General features: G+C 37.0%; 1 protein-coding gene and 1 long non-coding RNA gene across 2 annotated transcripts in view; both read right to left on the reverse strand.

Moving 5' to 3' along the window:
• LOC134220472 (serine-rich adhesin for platelets) overlaps nt 1–23,247 on the reverse strand; it is a 488,621-nt gene that overhangs the window by 220,021 nt on the left and 245,353 nt on the right. The gene's annotated exons all lie outside the window — the stretch shown is intronic.
• Nucleotides 18,544–19,687, reverse strand: LOC134226241 (uncharacterized). The gene is made up of 4 exons (XR_009983432.1): nt 19,442–19,687; nt 19,287–19,380; nt 19,011–19,226; nt 18,544–18,954 (listed from the first exon to the last, which is right to left on the reverse strand). It is a non-coding gene; the product is annotated as an uncharacterized LOC134226241 (long non-coding RNA).

The following is a 23,247-nucleotide window of genomic DNA, read 5'->3' on the forward strand; positions in this document are numbered from 1 at the left end:
CTCACGTCGCTGGTGGCCTAATTTGAGCCCACCCACAACATTCAGCACCATTGATTGAAAGAAGAGGATTCGCTGCTTCCATCAGTGGCGTTGGATTGCGTGGGTGGGCTCAAATTAGCCCACCAGCGACGTGAGAAGCTTTCGTTTACCAAAGCAGTTTCGCCCTTTTGAAATGTTGATGCCGATTTATTATCATACTTCCCATGTGGTCGTATTTGGAAAATACTGGAAGGTGCGCTAGACGCGCGTCGGCTAACAAGAGCAACCGTACGTCGGTATTGCGAACAGAGCCTAAAATATTCATCTTCATGAAGCAACTTCGTTCCGAATTTTGACAAACATCGCATGAATATTCAAAACATAGAATGACATAGTCAGACGACTACTGCACCAATTCATTTATTCGACTGTCACTGATTGTGCTTACTATGTGTAGAAAAAAACATAATTATCATTGTTTATGTTGATGTTTACCGTTGAAAGTGCCTCACGGACGAAAATCAGATTCAGTTTTATGTGATAAATTACTTTACTCATTTGAAACGTGTTCAGATTTCAGATAATTTATCAATTTGTGAACTGTGCATAAATATTCAATGACTAATGTGACCATACGTCCCGCGTTTCGCGGGACAGTCCCGCATTTTCACTATTTGTCCCGCGCTGAAAAGCGTCCCGCGAAACGTCCCGCATTCACTTATTTCTAGATAATGTCCGGCGAAATACAGAAAAATAGAATACATTTTTAGTCATTGCTTAGTATTTTAAAAGAAATTATTAGATTTTTAAAATTTATAAATTTGAGTAATACTAAGTTTTATAAGACAATCATATGGATCATAGAAATCAAAAATAAAATGTTCTGTGTCTCAGACTACATTATTTCTATTGATTGTTTTACCATGAGAATATTGTGAGCAGATTTTGCCTCTATGTATTTCCTGCTGCGTAATTGCTTGTATTTCGACACGGAAAATCCAAAATATCACTCCATTTAAATGCCATGCGGAGTAAAATATTGTTGAAAATCTACTCCAGTTCGAAGATTGCATTTACTGTGTTGATATTGGATATCGATAACAGTGTTGGGAAAAACTCAAATTCTTAGATCTCATCCAAAGTTCAAATCAAACGCGAGTCAAACACCACCCGACTTATGGCAGAGAGAATCGTTCATGATTAGACTTGTGGTTTGAATCGTTGCTTGATTCCTACGTATCATTCTCCGTTGAATTAATCGTTTTTTATTTACTACGCTTCTATTGGGTTTTGGTTCTTTTTGAAGCGAAATCCTTTTTGGCGATTAAGCGGAACGATGCGATTCTGCATGCAAAACTTATGCACGATGTTCTCCTTGCAGAATCGCAAGTGATCTGAAATGGGACGAAATTTTTGATTTTCTGAGCAGATATCTATTCATTCTCACCCGTTTGGAAATAAAATGGAATAATAACTAATAACTAATAATAACTAATTAATTCATTATCACAGTATCTACTTTTGTTAGATGTATTTTAGAAATAGTTATAAACTGCCGCTAACCGCAAGTCGAGCACATCTGTAATGGGCGTCCATATACAGATGTGCTCGACTTGCGGTTAGCGGCAGTAAAGGTTATTCAGGAAAAAATTTTCGAGATTCGAAATCATTGCTTCTATCGCTACAAAAAAAATTCTAACAAAATTCTGTACGCTAGACGATCAACAGCTGAAAGTCATTTAATTGCAACGCTTTTTAACTGCAATTCGATAGTTGCAACAGTTTTATAGTTATCCGATAGGGAACCGCTAAACTTTAAAATATATTTAGACTCCATGGCAGCCACACTGAGCTGTAAAATCAACGTTTGAAGAAAGCTTTGACTTCTAAAATGAGTAGCCGTTTATCTAACAGTTAGCAAACTAAGCCTTGTCTTAGCACATGCACAGCCAGTATAAAACAGTTAGCAAACTAAGCCTTGCTAACAACCAAAAATTGAAAGATTTGACTGAAGCGTATTACTAAAACGTATTAAACTATAAACTTTTTTTTGCCCCGCGCTCACACAAAATTTATCTGGTCACATTATCAATGACTAATGTCGTTTTCGGTTATTGCTGGGTCGAACCTAGTTCTGCACCGGATCCGCTCTAACAGCTGTCAAAACGTTCGGTTATTCGTTCAGGTTGGATCGCGATCCGCACCAGATCCGACCCAAAATGAATGAGGTTCGCTCTGCCGATTTATCGAGATCCAACCTAGGTTCACCAATACATTCAAACACAAACTGTCAAGCTGGTGTTTATGTTTACGCTAAAGGAAAATGAAAACGTAAAAGACACGGATGGGTATTTGATTTTGTTTGTTTCATTTGTTAAATTTATCAATTTTGTTGCGGTCTTCCACGCAAAAATGGATTATTTTAATTTTGTGCTGTCTTCAAGTTTCTCTGATGGTGAATCGGATTCAGATATCGACATATTTTTCGCTGATTACCTCAGATGGTAGCTCCACTATAAACAAAATGAGGGTTGAAAATTTTGTTGAAAATGTGATTTATAAAATGCAGTGACGAGAAGGTAGCTGCTATTTATTCACTATTACGTTGTGTATTCGAACATATGCTTTAGGTATAATTGCTCTATCAATGGGAAAATAGCGTACCAGAGTATCTGCCGCTATGAAGTTATTTATACCAAAATGTTCATACCATTATTTTATTCATTATTGCAGTCTGTGCATAATTTGTTCAAGGTTACAGATTTGAAGAATATAAACATAATGTATTAACCCTGGCATTAACCATTTATAAGATTTTGGCAACTATATTGCCATCAACAAATTTATTGTATTTATTTATAAATGATTATTTATAAATAAATTCAAATGTTTATTTAGGAACAGTTTTTATACGAATTGAGCATAATTTTTTAGTGGAAGAAAGGTTTTTAGTTGTAATTCGTTAAAAAACCGACAAAGACATATTTGAATCTCCTGTTTAGATTATGTAGTGAAAAATTATTTGCCTCTCTTGTATATTTGGTTTTTGCAGTTTTGACGAAATCGCAATTTATCCCAAAGGATCCCCTCTTCTTGTGAGAAAAACAGCAAAAAAACGCAAATAGCAAAAAATAGTGCTGTTCGACTCTTGTACGATTTGATTCTTTGTTTTAATATAAAAGGCCCCAAATCTCAATAAATGTTGTAAAGTGTTTCCATATTTTCTTGTTCTGTTCCATTTCAATGGCATAATTGATAATTAAAATTTACTGTAACACAATCATTTTTACCCAAAAAGCCATATAGAATCAGCATAATAGTTTATCGGGAAACATGGATTGGCATAAATTCTTTCACGGCATTCCACATTGCCGTCGTCATTCATCACAAGCTCCTAATCACATTAATTTATTGATGGAATAATAGTCATTTTAGTCATTAAACAATTAACAGAAGAAACGTCTGATTTCCCCCATAATTCATAAAACAAGAAAAAAATAACACTAATAACAAAATTCAATAGATAAAATATGTCTGTTTCTGCCAGCTGATAAAAATGCGAATTGAAAACAAAACAGATGATAGGGATTGAGTTCTCACTAATACCATCATACTGACTCGATCCCGATTCGTTTTTCGTTCGGTTATTCAGAGTCGGGGTCGGACCTGACCCAGGTTTAAAACCGAAAACGACATAATATTCAACCGAATATTGACAGTCCAGAGCCAGCTATGAATGTGTCTGGAAGTGAGCTGACAAGTGAAGAAAGGTAGACTTCACCAAAAAATTTCGATTATTTTACACTCTGATTGCGAAATTACATTCGTGATTTCCGGTGACAAAAAGAATTCGGTGGGTAATCTGAGGATTATGAAACGGATCAGCTTCACTTCTAAATGATCCGTGGAAGAGGCAGAAGTGGCCAAGGTTGTTCTTCAAAGGTGTTTTCAGTGTGTTACATTAGCTACATTAAGTGTGTTCAACAGAGTGTAAAACAATCGAACATTTTTAGTGAAGTCCATTTTTCTTCATTTAACAGTTCATTTCCAGACACATTCATAGTCGGCTCTGGAAAGTCAATATTCAGTTGAATATTAGTCATTGAATATTTATGCACATTTTACAAATTGATAAATTATCTGAAATCTGAACACATTTCAAATGAGTAAAGTGATTTATCACACAGTACTGAATCCGATTTTCATCCGCGAGGCACTTTTAGCGGTAAACATCAACATAAACAATGATAATTATGTTTTTTTCTGCACATAGTAACCACATTCAGTGACAGTCGAATGAATGAGTTCGTGGAGTAGTCGTCTGACTATGTCATTCTATGTTTTGAATATTCGTGCGATGTTTGTCAAAATTCGGACCAAAGTGGCTTCATGAAGATGAATATTTTAGGCTTTGGACTGTTCAATTTGAAAATTTTCTGTCCAACCCCTTTCCCAAAGAATCAAATCTTAAACCATTTCCATAGTTTCTTAGCTAGTTTGTCGTGTGTGCAAAAGTTATGAACGGTGTGTTATCATGTGTGCTGGTAGCTCGAAGCAGGTAAATGTTCAATTTAGATCATGAGCTACTACGCCTAAGACACCACAGCGAACTGTCGAGGCCATTTCTGACCTCGAAGCCGGAAGAGGGACGCGATCACCAATTAACGTGCATGAGATCCATGAGATCCAACGCGCAATAATCCATGCGCATCAGATTTATCGCCGCAACATAGCCAATAGGGTGGCTTAACAAAACGATTTTGCTTCCAAAAAACGAAACCATGCACGTGATTTACGATGAATCAGTTAGATTGAAACTCAATCAAAGAAATCGATTGCTTTCAAAATTCTCATTCTCCATTGCTCATAGTAAGTGTGACCATTATCACCATTAAGGCAATATTATGAATTTAAAACTTTTTCATATATCAATTGATTTTTTTAATACTAAAATACCTGACCTGAGTGTGAATAGGCTTTCAATATCCTTCAGCAGACTATGACCACATTCGACAAATCATTCGTGGGTGTTAATCGAACCCCAGTGTCCGGTTATGAACTAGTTATGACAAAAAAATTTTCACTATAGAATAAAGGGCATGAGCACCGTCTTCGACCAGAGGTCGTACGGACTGAACACTTAACACCCAGCATGAGACAACGGACAGGGCACATTACACCCAGATCCAGTGGAGAATTTTTCAATCACGAAAGTTTCCTCCTTACGGTGTGGGAAACGAACCCACACTCCCTAGCACATGCGTCTAGACAATTAACGTCACTAACCGCACGACCACGAAGGCCACCATTTTGGCAGGTTTGCCTGTACGCTCTTGTTGGGTGGATAAATTTATCCCCCAGTGTCAAATTACCCAAATACTGATTTATTTTGCAATAGTATGTGCGAGAATTTTGAATGTTTAAATTTTTTTTCGCAGTAGAATATGATGCAAAACATAGTACCGCCATCGGGGGTGACAATGGGTCTGGGGGTGAGAATGGGTCATCGCTCTCACTGGCAGTCTGGAGGTCGTAGAACAAAATCGTTTAAAAAGGTCTCTTATATTTGAGTCCTCTTGCCCTCAGATACATTCAATCTATTCTACAAGCATTCTAAGTTGTTGAAACAGTGACCCATTCTCACCCCCGAAGACGGTAATACAATCATGAGAATATCGAGAAAAAAACGAACTACAATTTGAAACTATTTTACATTTGATCTCATGTTTTATACTCAAGAATTTTCATTTTATTTGCTTTAACCCATCAAATCAAATAGCATTTAATATTTGCACAAGGCACTGTCTATGCCTTTCCTCATTTTAGATCATTTTCACCCTCGGAATTGTTTATGTTTCATTCGCATTGGTGACTCAAAAAAAAATTGACAAAAATGGCGTAGCCGGTTATGTTTGTTTCAGATCTTATATTGATTTATTGATTTATATTTGATCTTATTTAGGAATAAAATAAAAACAAATTGAGTTTCGGCTTTGGGCAAAGGGAAACAATTAAAAAGCGATTGTTATGAAATTTCTAGAGATCCAGCTGTATGAAGCAGACATGCCATCGAAAAGTCATGTAGAGTCTCTGGCTTTTGTGCTCCCTCGTGTTCCCTCTTCGAAATGCTTGACAGTTAATAAACTGCAAAATAATAAGGTTGATTTTAAAATATCCCTTTACTCGCTTGAGAACAAAAAAAGTGGCTCTTCCCGCAGCACCCAGTTCATAACCTGGTAAAAATAAATATGTATTATTTTGTAAGTTGAGATGTCTCCTGCCGTACAAACTGATTAAAATATTTTGATGGAGTGCCGCTGAAGGTTTGCTCAACAGCTTGCGTTATTTCTTGTTCAGCCATCCAGATATTCCAGGCCAATCATTTCAATACACAAAGCAAACACAAAAGCACTTATTCCATTAAAAGTTACTCGCCGCATTTTTGTTTCCATCGTGGGCAATTCAAGTCCTGGCCCTTCAGATTCGTACAAATCAAGAAATACAAACATGGCCATAACCACGAGTATAACACGTGTTCCTGCTCGGAATGACTTTCGAGATGAGAGGAAAAGTCGTTAATTTTCTTTATGATTAAGTTTTCCCGCTCTCACATACACAACCCCAGCAGGAAAAAGGAACCAAGCGGAAGCGAGAAAACAAAATCAAGTTTTCTGCTTCATGGTTATGACAACGCAACCGTGCGCAAAGCTACCAACTTCTTGACTTGTTCATCAGGCGCGGCAGCTGTTCGCCGCAGAACCCAATCCAGTCGACGACGCGACGGTGTTCCACAGCAACGGGGTATAAATTTAATATTCATATCAAGTGTTTTTGGATGTTTTCCTTTCATCTATCGGATCAGCGTGATGTTTGATAGGAACACAACGGCATTATTGTTATCATTATTTAATTTTATTGAGGAGATTTTCAACTGGATTTGCATACGTGTAAGTACCAAGATTCTGGGAGAAATCTGATTTCAAATACAAATTCATTTCTGGAACGGATGGGATTTTTTTGTTTTATTGATATCTGGCTTGACGCCTCAATGTCTCAAATAAACATGAAATACCCAACATAGTTATAAAATGTTTAAACATCTGTCAGACGAACCAACAACTACACAGTGAAAGTGCACTGTAAAAGTAAATAATGACCGACGCTAAAACATGGACGATAACTTTTGGGAGCACCGACCCGTTATGAAATTCTAATGACGCCATAAAATCGCAAACTTCTGAAAGTGTACCGCGAAAGAGCAGTTTGCCAGTTTGTTGCTCTTTCTGTTAAGCCCTCTGTACACCTCCCGTGAACATGAACATGAACAAGAGGTGAGAAAGAGCGATAATTTCACAGTGAACATCGTCGTGGACAATCGAGTCTAGTTGGAAGTGTTGAATTATTGCCCACGAATGCAGGCAGCAAGTAAGTGTGCAGTAGTAAACGAAGAAAATAAAAATCCAAATATTATCTTTCGATTGGTTCGCATCAAAGGAGTTCTGGCAAAACTACCCACGAAGCATATAATTCATTCTGTTCCACACATTAATACAATAATTTTCAATTATGCAGTTATAGTTAAGAAAATACGAATTTACGAAAAGAGAAGTAATTTCTTCTAATTTTCTATCTAGTGACTTCTATCCCATTTGAACGATTGATTATGACATGTAGTATAGTAACAAGTTTAATTTGATGAAGAGTTATTTTTTTTTTTACTTTTGCTAGATATCATTTTTGACTTTCTATTTTGGCTTACATTTGTTTAATACTTTTCTTCATCTCATTTTTTTAAATTTATTATTCATTTGTTCGAATAGTGTTAATTAATGTTTAAATATTTGACCAGTTCGCCAATAAAAAATCCCAACTTTTGCTCAAGTTTTCGTGTATAAAATTCAATTGATCGCGTATCGTATATCCGTACCGTATTTAATTGTTGTGTTTACTTTTGAAAGTCTTAATATGTATTCAATAATTTTTGCTGTGCTAAGATTTTGTTGATAGTCATTATCCAAATTATGTAAATTACTCACATAAACTGTTTCAAATAAACAATTTTATTGAATAAACTAATATAGGTATACCTAATCCCAAACATTCTGAATGATAATTATTATTAATATCTGTACCTCGTGGACGGTCATAACGCAAAGAGCATACGAGCATGTGTGTACCAAAAAAAACAAGGGCAGACAGACAGGCAGGATGCAAACGACAGAGAGGCAATCTACACATCTTGTTAGATTCTTCATTCTCCCTGTATTGCTGTGGTGGATATATGGCGTATATGGTGTATATATCAGAGAGGAGAGAAGCTTTCTCTGGTAAATCAGGTAAAAAAATTCCACGGAGCTCGTTCACGTTCGAATGGCAAAAGCATTCTGAAAATCTGTTCACCGTGAACGACAGAGACGATGCACAAGCATATCGGAAGCATATCAAATGATTCAGTAGTAGCAAAGCAGAAAAAGTATGCCAAGCATTTATAACTAATATAGCTAAGACTTTGAATAAACAAAAGAATAAATAAATAAATAAACGACTTCAAATTAATGGGTTGATAAATTAAAAAATGAACAATCGATTAAATTACAAAATTATTGATTTGAAAAACTAATAAATGGATAATTTTTTAGATTAATAAGTTCAGAAATGAATGAATTTATAAATTATTGAATAAAAAAATAATAATAAATATAATAAAATATTCAAAAATAAAATAGTAAAATAATAAAAAATATTTCATAATAAGTTTATAAAGGTATGTTAATAAATTATTAAATTCCCAAATTGATAAATAAACAAATTTATAAATTTATAAATCAATGAAATAATAAATTAATAAATTGATGAATAAAAAAATGATAAATTAATCAATTAGTAATTAATAAATTACTAAACTGCCGCTGCAAGCATAACTGTCCAATATTTACATGATTTGCTATCTATATGGAAAAGTTATGCTTTTATGAACAGTAAATTAATAAATTAAAAAGAAATTAATAAACTAATCACTCAAAAATCTAATATATCAACAACAAAAAATAATAAATCAATAAATTTTTTTGAAACCTAGTAAATCAGTGACTCAATAAATAAGCAAATAAACAAATTATAATCTCTGAACAATAATGATGGTGTTGTAAAAAATACACAAAAAAATGATATTTTTTCCTTATTGCACATTAGGTAATCCGCTTTCAAAAGAGGAAAAAATAATAACTTTCTTTACGGACAACTTACAGAAGAGATTAAAGGCTTATTCAAAAAGGAATTTACCAAAGAATTTAGGAATCCAGGACGTGGAACACTTCTGTAGGTAGTTATGAGGCTCGTTTTGCCCCAATGTCCCATACATCACTAGTTTACATATTTTTTGTCATTTTATCTTCAAGACATTGCTCTAAAATTGTGTTTATCTCTTCACTGTGGATCGACAGAAGGGCACTATATATATTTTGCTGGAAAAAGTTGAAAATTTCAGGGATTTTGGTGTTTAATAGGCGTCAAAATGCATTTGTTCATTTGTTCATCAATTGTTGAACTGGGGTGGCCCAGCTGCTAGACAGTGGAGTCCTTACTCCCTCACATAGTGGGAGATGCTGCTAAAGCTGGGTGGTAGTGTCGGTGGGATAGTCCTTTCTCTTCTATATAGAGCAGAATTATTGGTTCAGTGTATGTACTATATTTGGTTTTATGTAGTTTACGTCGAGCAGTCGTGTCTTGTATACAACCCCAATATTTTTTTGCATATTTTAATGATTTGGCTTTGCATTTACACAGATTTAAATTAAAGATATTGGCGACGATTTTAAAGGTGCATAAAAAGTGATCGACGCGATTTGTTACCAGCGAAACTGAAAATACTATTAATTTAAATGATATTTGCCAATGATATAATGAAAATAACAAATAATCATATATTTCATTGAATGTATTGAATTACAGGGGACTTTGTGGGTCATAAAAGTCTAAACGCTCATTAAATATATATATATATATTTTTTTACAAAATAGGATAACTTTTTTCACGGACGACAGAGGAGAATGAGATCTTATTCAAAAGAAAATTTTCAAAGAAATTCAGTGAGTGATTTTTTATAGACGCGGGATACTACTGTATGTAGTTATTGAGCTTGTTTTACTCCAATGTCCCATAAATCAATTTTTTTCATATTTTTCGTCCCTTTATCTTTAAAATATTGTACTAAAATTGTGTTTTCCTCTTCATTGTGGATCCTCAAAAAGCACTATACATATTTTGTTGGCAAAAGTTGAATTAAAGTGTTTTTGGGGTAAAATAATCATCAAAGCGCATTTTTGTGAATTTATTTTTAATATAAAATAAGCTTCTGAGCTTGTTGACCTCAAAAACCCCTCGAATCAATTTTTCCAATGCAATATACGAGTATTTGTTATTTTCATAGTATAATTGACAAATTATCATAAATTAATATTGCTCCATCATCTATTAACTCACAATTATTGAGCTATATAATTGCTTAGAGGAATTTGGGTGAAAAGGCATGAGAAAAGAATATTTCCGATCCCATCCTATCTATTGTCACATAGACTCTCAAAAAATATGATAACTCTTGTCTAGTTGTGCGATCGGGTATGGTTTGGAAATGTTCGACATCGGCTCTATCAAGAAGTATTTAAAAATCGTATTTTATCCAATAAATCACAAAACAAAACATTTGCGAAATGATTTACTTCATTAGTTATTGTTTCACAAACATTTATCAATGTCTGTACAACATTTTTGGACAATAATATCAACAATTATCTGTAGATATTATTTATTTTTACAAAATACATGAAAAATTCACATAAAATGCACTTTGATGCCTATTTGACCCCTAAAACCCGTATAAATTAATATAATTTAATAAAAATAAAACACCAATAAAAAACCAAATCTTCCAGTCGTATTTCTTTTGTATATAAATTAACTATTACATCAAATATAAATCATAAAAAAAATTAAATTATGAATAAATACAATGGTTTCTAGTTAGCCTTGTCAGCAAAGGCGGAGTATTCTCGATTTTCGTTGCGGTCTAAAAGATTTTTTTCGGGTTTTCGGCAATCTCGACTCACTGGCCATAGCGTATCTTTGTACTTGCAACATAAGACACATATCCATGCAATGGACGGGTACAGAATAGAAACATCAAATAATAACTGTGGAAATGTTAATGGAATATTGAGTAAGGAAGCAGGTCAAGATTCAGTGGTAATATAGAGCCATTGAAGAGGATGAAGAAGAAAAAGAATGAATTAATTTTTTTATGAATGAAGTAATCTATCTATGAAAATATAAATTTTTCGATTGGATATACGAACGATTGAAGTATTAAAATAAATATTTAAAAAGAAAAAATAATATTACCAAATAATAAAAAAGAAACACAATTCATTTATGAGAAACTACTGAGTTAGTTTCCTTCCGACCAAACCGATACGAGTATTAAAATGAGCGACAGCGACACACAAAGCAGGAACCCACCGAAACCGATTCAACGAGAACAGTAAACACTCTCGGTCGGTGTGAACTCCCAATCCAAATCAATCTATTCTCCTTGTATTTTTGAATTCACCACAGCTCCACGTTCATGTTCATCGTCGCGTTTACACTTGCGATAAGTTCACCGCAGATACGATTTCACGATGATTTCACAGGCATGACCGTGGAATGCTCATAAATCTGATATTATTGATGTTTTTCATGTTTTTATGCATCTCACTACTAAATGCAGCAACTGCCTTTCATTTGAACATGATTCCCTCACGATTTGAGTATGTATCAAGAAGTTATTATCGAAAAACAGCTTGTTCACGTTCACGTTCACGGGAGGTGTAAAATGCGCTTTATCTGGTAGTGCCAATCTGCTTCCTGATGAAGGTTAAGAAAATTTATGCTTTAGTCGATAAGAGTGAAAAGTACTGAGAGACCTCGCAAGGAAAATTTTACAGCTATGCAGGCCCAATTTATAGATTTTAAATCCAAGAAAAGAAAACTGCTCGGAACAACCGTACGTAAAGTAAAGTTTTGATAGTTATTTTAATAGATGGTTGAAAATTCGGTGGTGTACGGTGTGGAAAATAGACTAGACATCAGTCATCATCGCTCGATGGTTTATTCGACACCATTCAACATCATAAGAAAATAAAAGTTGGAGATTCCTCACCCACTATCGGTTAACTTTACAGTGGGTCATCATTTACGATAAGGTCAGAAATCTCATGAATAATTAATCCTGAATGGGGAATCATCGCATTTTCCTGGAAACGCGAAGATGCTATGATTCATTTCCTATAATCTGTTTGATGTTTCAATGGTAATAATGGCTGTCTATTAAGGCTGGATCACAATAGCGCGTTACGCGTCGTTTCGCGCTGAGCGTTGTTCCTGAGCGGAATTCCACTATGAATCCGAGTAAACGAAAATAACTAAATAATAAATTCAATCAAAGTTAATTGGCTGTGTTCCGAGTATTGAACATCCCCACTTAATTTACTTAATTCGATCGAAGGGAAAGTGGTTACCTCCAATACATTTTTCAAATCAAAATATTCACATCTGAATTTTCAGAAAACTTAATAATATCAAATGTTGATAAGATAGCAAAATGAGATGTGGACATGATTGATATCAGAGATTAGAGATATATCAATTTGTGCACTAACATATCATTAGAGATCAAGTTATGCCATTTGTAATAAGTGATCAATATCATGTGCCATTAGTTTGTTTTTATTCATCTGGATATTTCGGTGCAATTTTTTGATATTGTTGCCTGTTCTTTTATCTATCATATCAACCAAGTTCATATCATGTTTTGTTACTCTGTTCAGGGCTTCTGCCCGGGAATTTCTCCGGGAATTGTTCCGACAATTCCACCATTAATTACTCCAAGAATTCCTCTATAAACTTTTCTAGAAGTTCTGCAGGGAATTCTTCAGTTAATTCTTTCGTCCTATATTCCGAAGAATTGCCAGTAAACATTTCTGAGAATTTCGCGAAAAATCTTCGAATTTCTGAAACTTGCTATCTCACGGATCAGGTATCTGAGGGTCGTTTATCGACTGTTGCACCTCATACACACTCTAACCAGCAGTCATTATCTCGAAGTAGGAGTTCAATAAAGTTAACCTCCCACGGATGTTGCGAGCGACTGAAGAACAAAGAGGAATCAGAACACAGGAGGGAAGATAAATGTCTTGCTACCACTGGATCTCTCGAAACGCATAAAAAGCAAAGTTTGTGAAAGGCTTACTATTCAAGAGCTGCCCTTACTAATAACTGAAGTACAACGATTTACTACATACTAATCAACAATATTTATTTACGACGTCATATATGGTATACTTGCTTTTCGCTAGTTGCTGTATCTGGTGCCTTGATGATCGGTGCGAAAGGTTTCGATGGTAGTCTCGGGTTCGATGCTGGGGAACCACTGGTCCTTGAATCGTGATAGTCGGGAAACACTGGTTGGAATCCCGTTGATAGGTCGGACGGAGGGTTGTTCTCGATGGTCCTGTGCTTTCTTAAGCCACCTCCGGTGCTTGGTGGTATCATGGCGGGTTTCTCTATCCGCGAAGCGGATTGCAATTGCGGGTGCTGAACGGTCTCAAAACGGCGTAGATGGAAAGGAATGTCGGGCGTTGTCGGCGAAGAATGCTGGGAATGGTCGGGAGCGTTTCGATCCTGCTCGCGGTTCGCTTATCGTGTTTACGTCGACTGTTACACTACCGCCGAGGGTTGTGGTTATTCGGCACGAGTTTGCACCATCATGATCCACCGAGGACGAACTTGTAAATAGATCCGAACAAAAAGGCCCCTTTAACGGAGCTAGGTACCCAGAATTAATACTCTGTGAGGTCATACTCTAACCCATTTCTTTTTTTTTTTTTTTTTGTATCTTTATTAAAGTGATTTTTCAACATATGAAGAGTTCATCACTTAACCCATTTCTTATTCACATTTGTTTTGTCAATTTTACCTTTTTCTTATTGCTTTAACATGTCCGTGGTCGACGATTCTTATGTTTGTGGTGTATTCGTCTTTTAATTGTAATATCAACACAATAGTTTTACTTGTTTTAAACACAATTAACCAAACACTAACCCTTTTATACTTTTATAAACTTCAATTAACATGACCAGAGCCGTAGCGTGGACTCCTAGCGCCCTTGGCGAAACCATTCATGGGCGCCCCTTATTTACTAGGGGAATATAATGCAAATTTACATTTGGAGAACAATTTGAATCTTTTTAAACAAGAAGTAAGATGAGAAGGCATTTTAAGCACCATGTGGATTGCAAAAAAAATCTAATTTTTATTTTTGTCATACTTTTTAAAGCAAATAATATACACAGCAATTAATTTTGAATATTTAACGACGTGTAAAAGTGCAGCTAACTCTATCGAACGAATTTACATTCGTCATTCAATTATATTTGATTGAGTGTCACAAGCAAGTACACCTCAAATTTATTTCGATTTAAATGAAAAATTAGATCGATTGAATGTTACGTTTATTTGCACGCTCCAAATATTTACTAGAAAATACATTTTAAATCGCAACATATTATTACCTAGGTAGGGAACCTTACAGAGCCGGGCTAGACGTTCATGATAAATTACTTAAGTTTACTTACTTAAAATTCTTCTAAAGTATATCAGGAGTTTGATAAGCTATTAATATCACTAATTAGTGTGTGAGGCAATAAATGAATATTTTCTTTGTGGTTTTCATAAGTCTGTGTTAAAAAATTATTGATGCAGTAAGAAATGCTCGTTTTATCGTACTCGGTTTTAAATACTAGAAATTTTAACGAAAAAAAAGCTTACGCGAATCAAAGGAACAGATTGTTTTTTTTAGAACCCATGCACTGCTAGATCTCGTTGGGCCAATAAAATCAAACTCTTAAGTGGATCGATCGATACTCGAAAACACTGCTGGACCTATTCGGATCAAGGGAAATCTAACACTGTTCTGACGATGGTTTGTCAAACTACTTGCCTAAATCGCATAATGAAAAAAAAACTACCTACTTGAAAGTGGGTTGGATGGAGATCGGAATCGAATCGCTGTTGGACCTAGTCAGATGAAAAAATATCTAAATCTGGCATGGCCTAGGGTAAAGGATGTATTTTGGACCACCCTTACGGGGGCTCTTATTTTGGACCACCAAGAGGAATTTGCACTCAGTGGTCCAAAATATGAGCCGTCGAACTGGTGGTCCAAAATACCTTCCTTACCCTAGTCAGTGGTTTGAAAGATTTAATGGACTTAGTTGGGTCTATTAAAACAAATCCGGAGTGAAGTAATCGATGGTTCAGGTTTAATTAGACCTTGTCGGATTAAGTATGTTGGTTGTCATCATCGAATCTATTCGAATTAGCATATGCATTAGCATTGAGCATTTCGCACAAATTCGTAGGTGGTACAAGCCAAGACTATTGTATGAGAGTAGCAACACTTTCATTCGTTACCACAGATATTGATTTAGGACTAACCACTAACTCTTAGATGGAAGCAATGTACTCTCCAATAGTCGAGATCTGTCCTGGCCACGTCCTTGCGAATGCTAAGGAAGGGGAAGGATGGTAAGTTGGACACCTACTTAAGAAAGATGCAGAGAACTCTATGACCTCTCATAGGTGTCACGGGAGGTTTTGGGATTGTGTGGAAGGTTATAACAGTAGGAATCGTTTTGGTATAACGTGAAACACTGAAATAACTAGGATAGAAATACAAAGTAGGAAAGGGACGAGCCTGGAATTGAACCCACGACCTCCTGCTTATAAGGCAGGAGCGGTAGCCACTAGACCACCGAGCTCGTACACCATCGAATCTATTCGAATCAAGGAAAATCCTATTCTGTTGGTAGCTTGGAGGCATTTATGCACCTAGTAGAGTCAATAAAATCTAACTCTGAAGCGGTTTGGTCGATGAACGGTAACGCTATCTGAGGCATAAGGGGGAAAAATCCAACTCTCAATTTGATTAATACAACAAAAAAAGAAGAAGAATTCGCAATGAAGACTGCTTGACATTTAGGACGTTTTTTCCCATCAGTTATTGCCCTACTAACAATTTCAACACAACAAATAATTATGAGATACCAAAATCCTACGATGTAGATGCGAATATAATTAAATGCTATTTGGAATAGAAACAAGAAGTTTTTCTGAACAGACACTCGGTGGCCCTAAATTTTCCATGAAGAATAAGAATTTTTCCTTAAAAAATAGGAAATTTCCAATAAAGAAATCGGAGTATGAGCATTAAACCAATATACAATTTCTACAAATAATGCAAAACTTCTATAAACAATTACAATTTCCATGTAATATACAAAAAAGCGGTAAAATTAATAAAATTTTCCGTGAACTTTAAACGCTTTTAAAAAGGGGTCATACAAAATGCTCAGTTTTGTTGTTTTTTTTTATTTCTTTATTAAAATCTTAATATGTCTGTTTGCTCTTCATTATTTTTTTTTTCGTAAAAAGTTTTCTGTTTTTTTTGTGGAACAAAAAAAAATATTTTGTGGAAAATTTTGTAATTGTTTATTGCTAAAATTGATTTGTTTAAGGAAATTTGGTATTTTTTTCCGTGGAACATTTTGATTTCTTTATAGAAAATTCTTCTTTTATAATAGCAATTTTTAGTTCCAAAGGTGCTAATTTATTTTTGTTTTGTGGAAAATTCTTAATTGTTCATACAAATTTTGTATTATTTGTGGAAATTTAATATTTATTTATTGCTCATAACCTGATTCTTTTATTGCCAATTTCCTATTTTTTATGGAAAATTTCAATTTTTTTAGGGGGAGTTTTTATTTTAGTCGTGGCCGAAATAGTAACCAAAATACAACCAATCGCAAGGTGGGTATAAAACTTCATCGTTTTCAGAAAAAAAAAGATATTCTCACATTTAAAAAAGGCAGGAACACCGTTTTCGACCAGATGTCGCACAGACTGAGCACTTAACACCTAATATGAGACAACGGACAGGACACATAACACCCAGTAGACAAGTGGAGAATTTTCCGTATCACAAAATGTTGTATTTACCGGGGCGGGAATCGAACCCACACTCCATAGCACATGAGTTTTCTTATTCAATTGGCTCGCTTAACCCGATTCCCGAGGTCCCTTAAACCCGAATAGTTGTCAAAAATCAAAACACCAATGCATTTAACATTTTGATTAGGAATTAAATAAATATTATTTGTTTGTTACTCAACACATCACTATCATAAATGTATAGACCTTTGAATCAATCCATACTCGGTTTAGTTGTTACATGGCCCCTAGGTACTACATTGAATTGATTTGGCGCTCCTGAAGGCTGGCGCTTTTGGCTAACCGCACGCTACGGCGCTGAACGTGACACCTTTTAGCCCTTTGCCTTATCAACTGGACCTAATTATCAGAAAATAACAACAATTAATAGCAAGATGTGGAGTGTCGACGGTAATTGGTGCGCAATCGGTGCAGAACATACTCGCGAAATACTGAATCGTGGGAAAATCAATTTAACACGTAAAAGAATAACATAAATATCAATAATGAGCAACAATCCGATCGCTTTGGAACAATAACTGTCTTACATATTGGTAAATATTCTATGAAGTCTTGGTTGGCTATATTTAAATAGCTATTGAGCCGCATCACGAAACGATCTTTCACATACGGGGCGATTTCTATAGTAATTTACATACAAGTATCAAACTGTTGGTGCTCAGTCAAATTACAACCAATTCAGTTAAAAACTAAGGAGGTTCATTAGAATAGCAAATGTTATCGTTCAAGCACAGGGGAGCGAAAAAGTCAAAATTTTGAATCACTCTAAGCTCATGCTCAAACCAGTGACATAGGCAATATATTAATTCACGAGGAGAACCTGAATGAATTCACGCGGAAACTCCTAGATTTTCTCTGGGAATTCCTCTGAGAAAGTTTCCGAAAGTTTCTCCGGGAATTCCTCTGGGAGTTCCTCAGAGATTTCGTCTTGGAGTTTTTTCCGGGAGTTCCTCAGAGAACTCTTCCAGGAGTTTCTTCGGGAATTTATTCAGGAAATCATTTAGGCTTTTTTATGGAGTTAGGCTGAATTCCTCCAAAAAATTCTCTGCGAGTTCATAAAAGAGGTCGTCTGGGATTTTTCCAGTAATTTCTCCTGGAAATCTTCCGAGAGTTCATCTGGGAGTTCTTACGGGAGCTCCTCTATGAATTTCTCTAGGAGCTCCACTGGCAATTTCTCCAGGTGTTATTTTGAGGAGGAACTCCAGGAGAAATTCCCGGTAGAACTCCCAGAGGAACTCCCGGAGGAATTCCTGGAGGAACTCCCAGAAGATTTTCCGGAGGAACTCCGGGAGTAATTTCCGGAGGATTCCTCGGAGGCAGTCCCGGAGTAATTCTCGGGGAAGCTACTGGAAGACTTGTTATGAAATTCCCGTTACGGTAGAGCAAGGTAAAGTAGCTACCTAAGTGGATTACTCACAAACGCTGAGGGCTAAAGGCACAACCAAATAAAAACAACAGTCTCATGATTCAACACATTATATTCATAACGCTTTTCATTTTTCCCTGCTCTGGGCTCCTACTTCTCCTACTCTGTGAGATTCTAATCTTATTTAGGTGCACTGACTCACGATTTGCTGCATCATAGTGGCTGCTCAGGGCCGTGCCAGCCCTGCCTGACCGAGCGGCCTGGCCGCGCTCTCCTCAGCGCGCGCCTTGCCTGTCACGCGTTGCCGCTCGGGCGGAGCCTTCGATGCCGCACGTTCGCACAGCCAGCTAGCCCTGCTATTCTCCTTCCGTCTCGCGCTAGGTTCACTCGCCGACAGAATCTCGAAATCGTCCAAAGGTCGTGACCTACTGCCGTCGTTCCGTCACCACTCGCCCCGTTTCACCGCTGGGCTCCCGACACGAAAATCAAACCTGCGAAAGAAGCCCTGCGGACGGTGGAGCATTAATAGGCTGCCTGCGATCTCAATTACTGTGGGCTTACCCTTGATGGGGCTTCTTTTCCTGTGGGCGATGCTAATCCAAGCTCCACTGTCTTTTCGCGTCTGGTGCGCTTGCGGGTATCCACTGGTTGACGGGGTCTCAAGCGCCGACGTGCTCCCTGCCTTGGCTGAATTGGGACCTACACAGTGGCCTGCAACTGAAGCAACCGCTGACGTCACGTATCGGAGTTTTATTCGGTGCCGGAGAGTGGAGAGGCCTGAATCACAACATATGTTTTTAGAATATGCTCCGTCTTATTCAGTAGTGTTCTGCTCACCTGTCAGATAACTATTTCCCTGATGGTCCGGCTTTTAGTATCCAAATCAGTGCCCTCTAAACGGCTCCTATTCCAGACCACGCGCTCGTAGATTCTGGAAAACAAAATGGCCGGTCCTTGGGTTTCCAGTCGAGATCAAAAGATTTTTGGCTTACCGTCACACAAGATGACCCGATTCTGCTTCGAATTCCTTGCAAGAAATTATGCGACTTAACAATCATGCACAGGGCACCTCAAGTACCACCTCCGGCTTTTCTTTCGTTTTCACGACTTTTGCCACCTCACGCTAGTAGCCCAAAATGTACGGTTGCAATTTTCTGTCGTGCAAATCAATGGACGTACGATTTGTCGCGGGGCCTAGTGCGAACTGGTTCTCTCGCTGCTCTGACGTCCGTGCCGACCTGCGATCGGCGACGCCTGCTTCTAGTCGTTGAATTGCTGAGTGTAGGTAGGCGTGAGAATTCTCTGGCCACACATTCTCTCACTTCCGTCTCTCGTGTTGGTTTGGCGAGCAGCGGTGATGAAGTACAACAGCCAAACATTAATTCACACGAATGTGTGCTTGTATCCGTGTCGTTTCAGCGATAAATGGTGTTGCGTTTCGTTACTCTCGATGAACGCGCACCCGTGTGAGTTTGTGTGTGTTGCATATATCAGTCATACTGTGGCGAGGCGATTATGTTTCTGTGGCTAGCTGGACAGGATTTCAGCAAAGTGTTCAACAGGGGTGTCCGAACTGTGATACACGGGACAGTGCGTATTTTGATTTTAATTTGTTATTTTCTAATGTGTCATGAGACTATTTTATTACGTTTTTTACGTTAGAACATACGAATAAACTAAAACGTAACAGACTTTTCAGAGGAACTCCCGGAGGCATCTGTGGTGAAATTTCTGGAAGAATTTTCAGAGGAACTCTCCGAGGAACTGCCGGAAGAGTTCTCGGAGGAAATCCTGAAGGAATTTTCGAAAGACCTACCGGAAGAATTTATGAACGAAATCCGGGAGGATTTCCTGGAGAAATTCCCGTAATAACTCTCGGATAAACTCCCAAAGAAACTCCCGTAGGAATTCTAGGAAGAATTCCTAGAGGACCTCCCGGAGGAATTCCCGGATGAACTCCCACAGAAACTCTCGGAGGAGCTTCTGGAGGAACTTCTAGCTAAATTCCTGAAGAAAACTTCAATGAATTTTTAGAGGAACACGCGTTGGAATACACGGAGAAAGTGCAGGTGAAACTCCCGGAGGAATTTTGGAGGAGCTATCAGAGCAAGTCTTGGAGGAATTCTCGAAGGAACTCCCCGAGGAACTCCTGGTGGAAATTTTGGAGGAGCTCTCGGAGAAATTTCCGAAGAAAATCCCGGAAGAATTTCCGGACGAACTTTCAGAGAAAATTCCTGGAGTAACTTCGCGGAAATCTCACAGAGGAACTCCCGGAAGAATTTTCGGAGAAATTTCTGGACGAATTTTTAGAGGAACTCCCGAAGGAATTTTCTGAAGAGCTCCTAGAGGAGTTTTTGGAGGAACTCTCAGAAGAATTTCCAGTGAAGCTTTTGAAGGAATTCCTGAAAGAATTCACGGAGGAAGTCCTGGAGATTTCTCTGATGAATTCCTGGGGGAATTTTTATAAGATATCCCTGATGTATTCCAAGAGGAATTGCCGGATGCATTCTTAAAGGAATCACCTGGAAGATGTCATGAAGGTGGAGATTTTTCGAATGAAATCTTTAATTAAGTCATGGAGGAACTCCCGGAGAATTTCCCGGAAAATACCTGGAGAAATTGCCAGAGCTATATTCGATGGATTTTCCCAAAGGAAACTTGAAGCATTTCCTGAGTGATTTCCCAGACAAATATATGGAAGATGTCCGGGAGAACTATCTGGAGAAATCCCTTGAAAAATCCATGAGAAATTCCCGGAGGAGTTCCCGGGGGAAATTTCTGGAGGAAAACCCAAAGGTAATCCTTGAGGAAGTGCCTAAATAGTTCCAGAACGAAACCCTGGATGAATTCCCTAATAAATATCTAGAGGAATTTCCAAAACCAGAAGGAATTTCTGGAAAAATGCCTGGACGAACTCTTGGACGAGCTCCCGGAGGAAGTCCCAGAAGAATGTCTGGATGAATTCTCACAAAGTTCTGCAGGAATTCTTGGAAAAGTACCTGAAGAAATTCAAATACCTGGAACCTGGAAGAATTGACGGAGATATACTTGGACGAATTCCTGGAGACATTGCTAAATACATTGCTGGAGGAATTCTTGAAGAATATTCTTGAAGGAATTGCAGAAAGAATTCCACAATGTAGTCCTGGAGGAAATCTCTATTGAGTTTCTGGAGGTATTACCGGGAAAATTCCTGGAAGATATCCCGGAGGAATTTCAGGAAGGGTTCCTGGAGGAATTCCCAGTGAATTTCCTGTAAGAATCTCCGTAGGAATTACGTAAGCATTTCCAAGTGAAATTCTGGAGCGAAATCGGAGAATTTCCGTCATAATTTCCAGAAGAGATTTCTGGAGGAATTATCGGAGGAAATTCCATATGAATTCCTGAAGGAAATGCCGGAGATTTTCTGTAAGAATAGCCAAAGAAATTTCTAGAATTAAATCTTGGAGAGAAGAAAAGAAATCTTCAAGGAATTTCCTCATGAATTTCCTGAGAAAATTTAGTGAGGGGATTCTAAATAAATTGTTGGAGGAATTACATGTGGATTCGTGAGAAGGATTTCCGAACTATTATCAGAGCAATTTTCGGATTACTTTCCGGAGGAATTTTCAAAATTCCCGGAGAGGATTCTAGAAGAATTTCTAGTTGAAACATATTATTTTGTAAGAGGTAGAGAAATGGAAAGTAGTACCAAGATTTTTTTATGTACAGGTTATCCGACTTCGTCAGTAGATGGGAATAACCAGCGCGGGGGGGAAACATACATTTTCAGTGCAAAACGTAAGCAAACGAGCATAAATTCTATACAAAAATCCAAGATGGATGAGTTGGGGATATTGACAAGTCGGATAACCTGTACATAAAAAAATCTTGAGTAGTACATCAAGTAGATGAAATCCTTCAGGAGAAAACGAGAAAACGATATAGTGATTAAAATAATAAAACTGTGATTTTTGAATTTCTTAGCAAACACCTAGAAAGTCTTGAGGCAATCACTAGATTATATTTGAAATTAGGTAGGATTATAAATTATGTACGGATCAGACTGAAGACCAGATAAATACCACGTTTTGATTCATTTCAAATTAGTTTTAAAAATAATCTTTAATAAATAAAATAATGTTAATAATAAATATTAAAAATATTAGTAAGAAAAATGTAGGTGTCGATGTTTCGATGCTTATTTTTACTTGGTTGTTTGCTTGATTTTCGTCAGCGCAAACGCGCTAAATTTAAATATTTTCAAAACTGACGCGCCCGACGCTGTGACGCGGTTGATTTAGAACATTTAGTACAACAACGCGTAACGCGCGTCGCGCAATGCGCTTTTGTGATCTAGCCTTTAGTTAATCAGTGTCCGGCAAATGTGTCCGCAGAAGATGGTCGAAGTAAATCAACCAAAACGTCCGGACAGTCTGGCACATCAATGTATTGTCTTTACTCACCGAAAAACAATCGATGAAAGTCCCATACATAATCTGTTTCACATAATGGCTAATAAAGGAAGAATCATAACCTTTTAACTTTTCCGTGTGCTGTGATCCTGTGTCTTGTTGCTGGAAATGCGGAATAAGAAAGGGCTAACCCGGGTATCATGACTCAATCATATTTGGTTGCATTAACTTAAATATGACGAAATTTGGATGTATATGAGTCACTGCAAATTCTTTACAACATGTTCGATTGTAATCCTTTTCGGAACAGGCCAAACAACATTATGTTCGTAGAATCGTTTAGATGCCATCTACCATACCGATTCAAGAAAGTTTGCTTCTGGTGTGTCACTGTAAGCATGCCT

This window comes from Armigeres subalbatus, chromosome 3, assembly GCF_024139115.2.
Source record: "Armigeres subalbatus isolate Guangzhou_Male chromosome 3, GZ_Asu_2, whole genome shotgun sequence".
NCBI classification, from domain to species: domain Eukaryota; kingdom Metazoa; phylum Arthropoda; class Insecta; order Diptera; family Culicidae; genus Armigeres; species Armigeres subalbatus.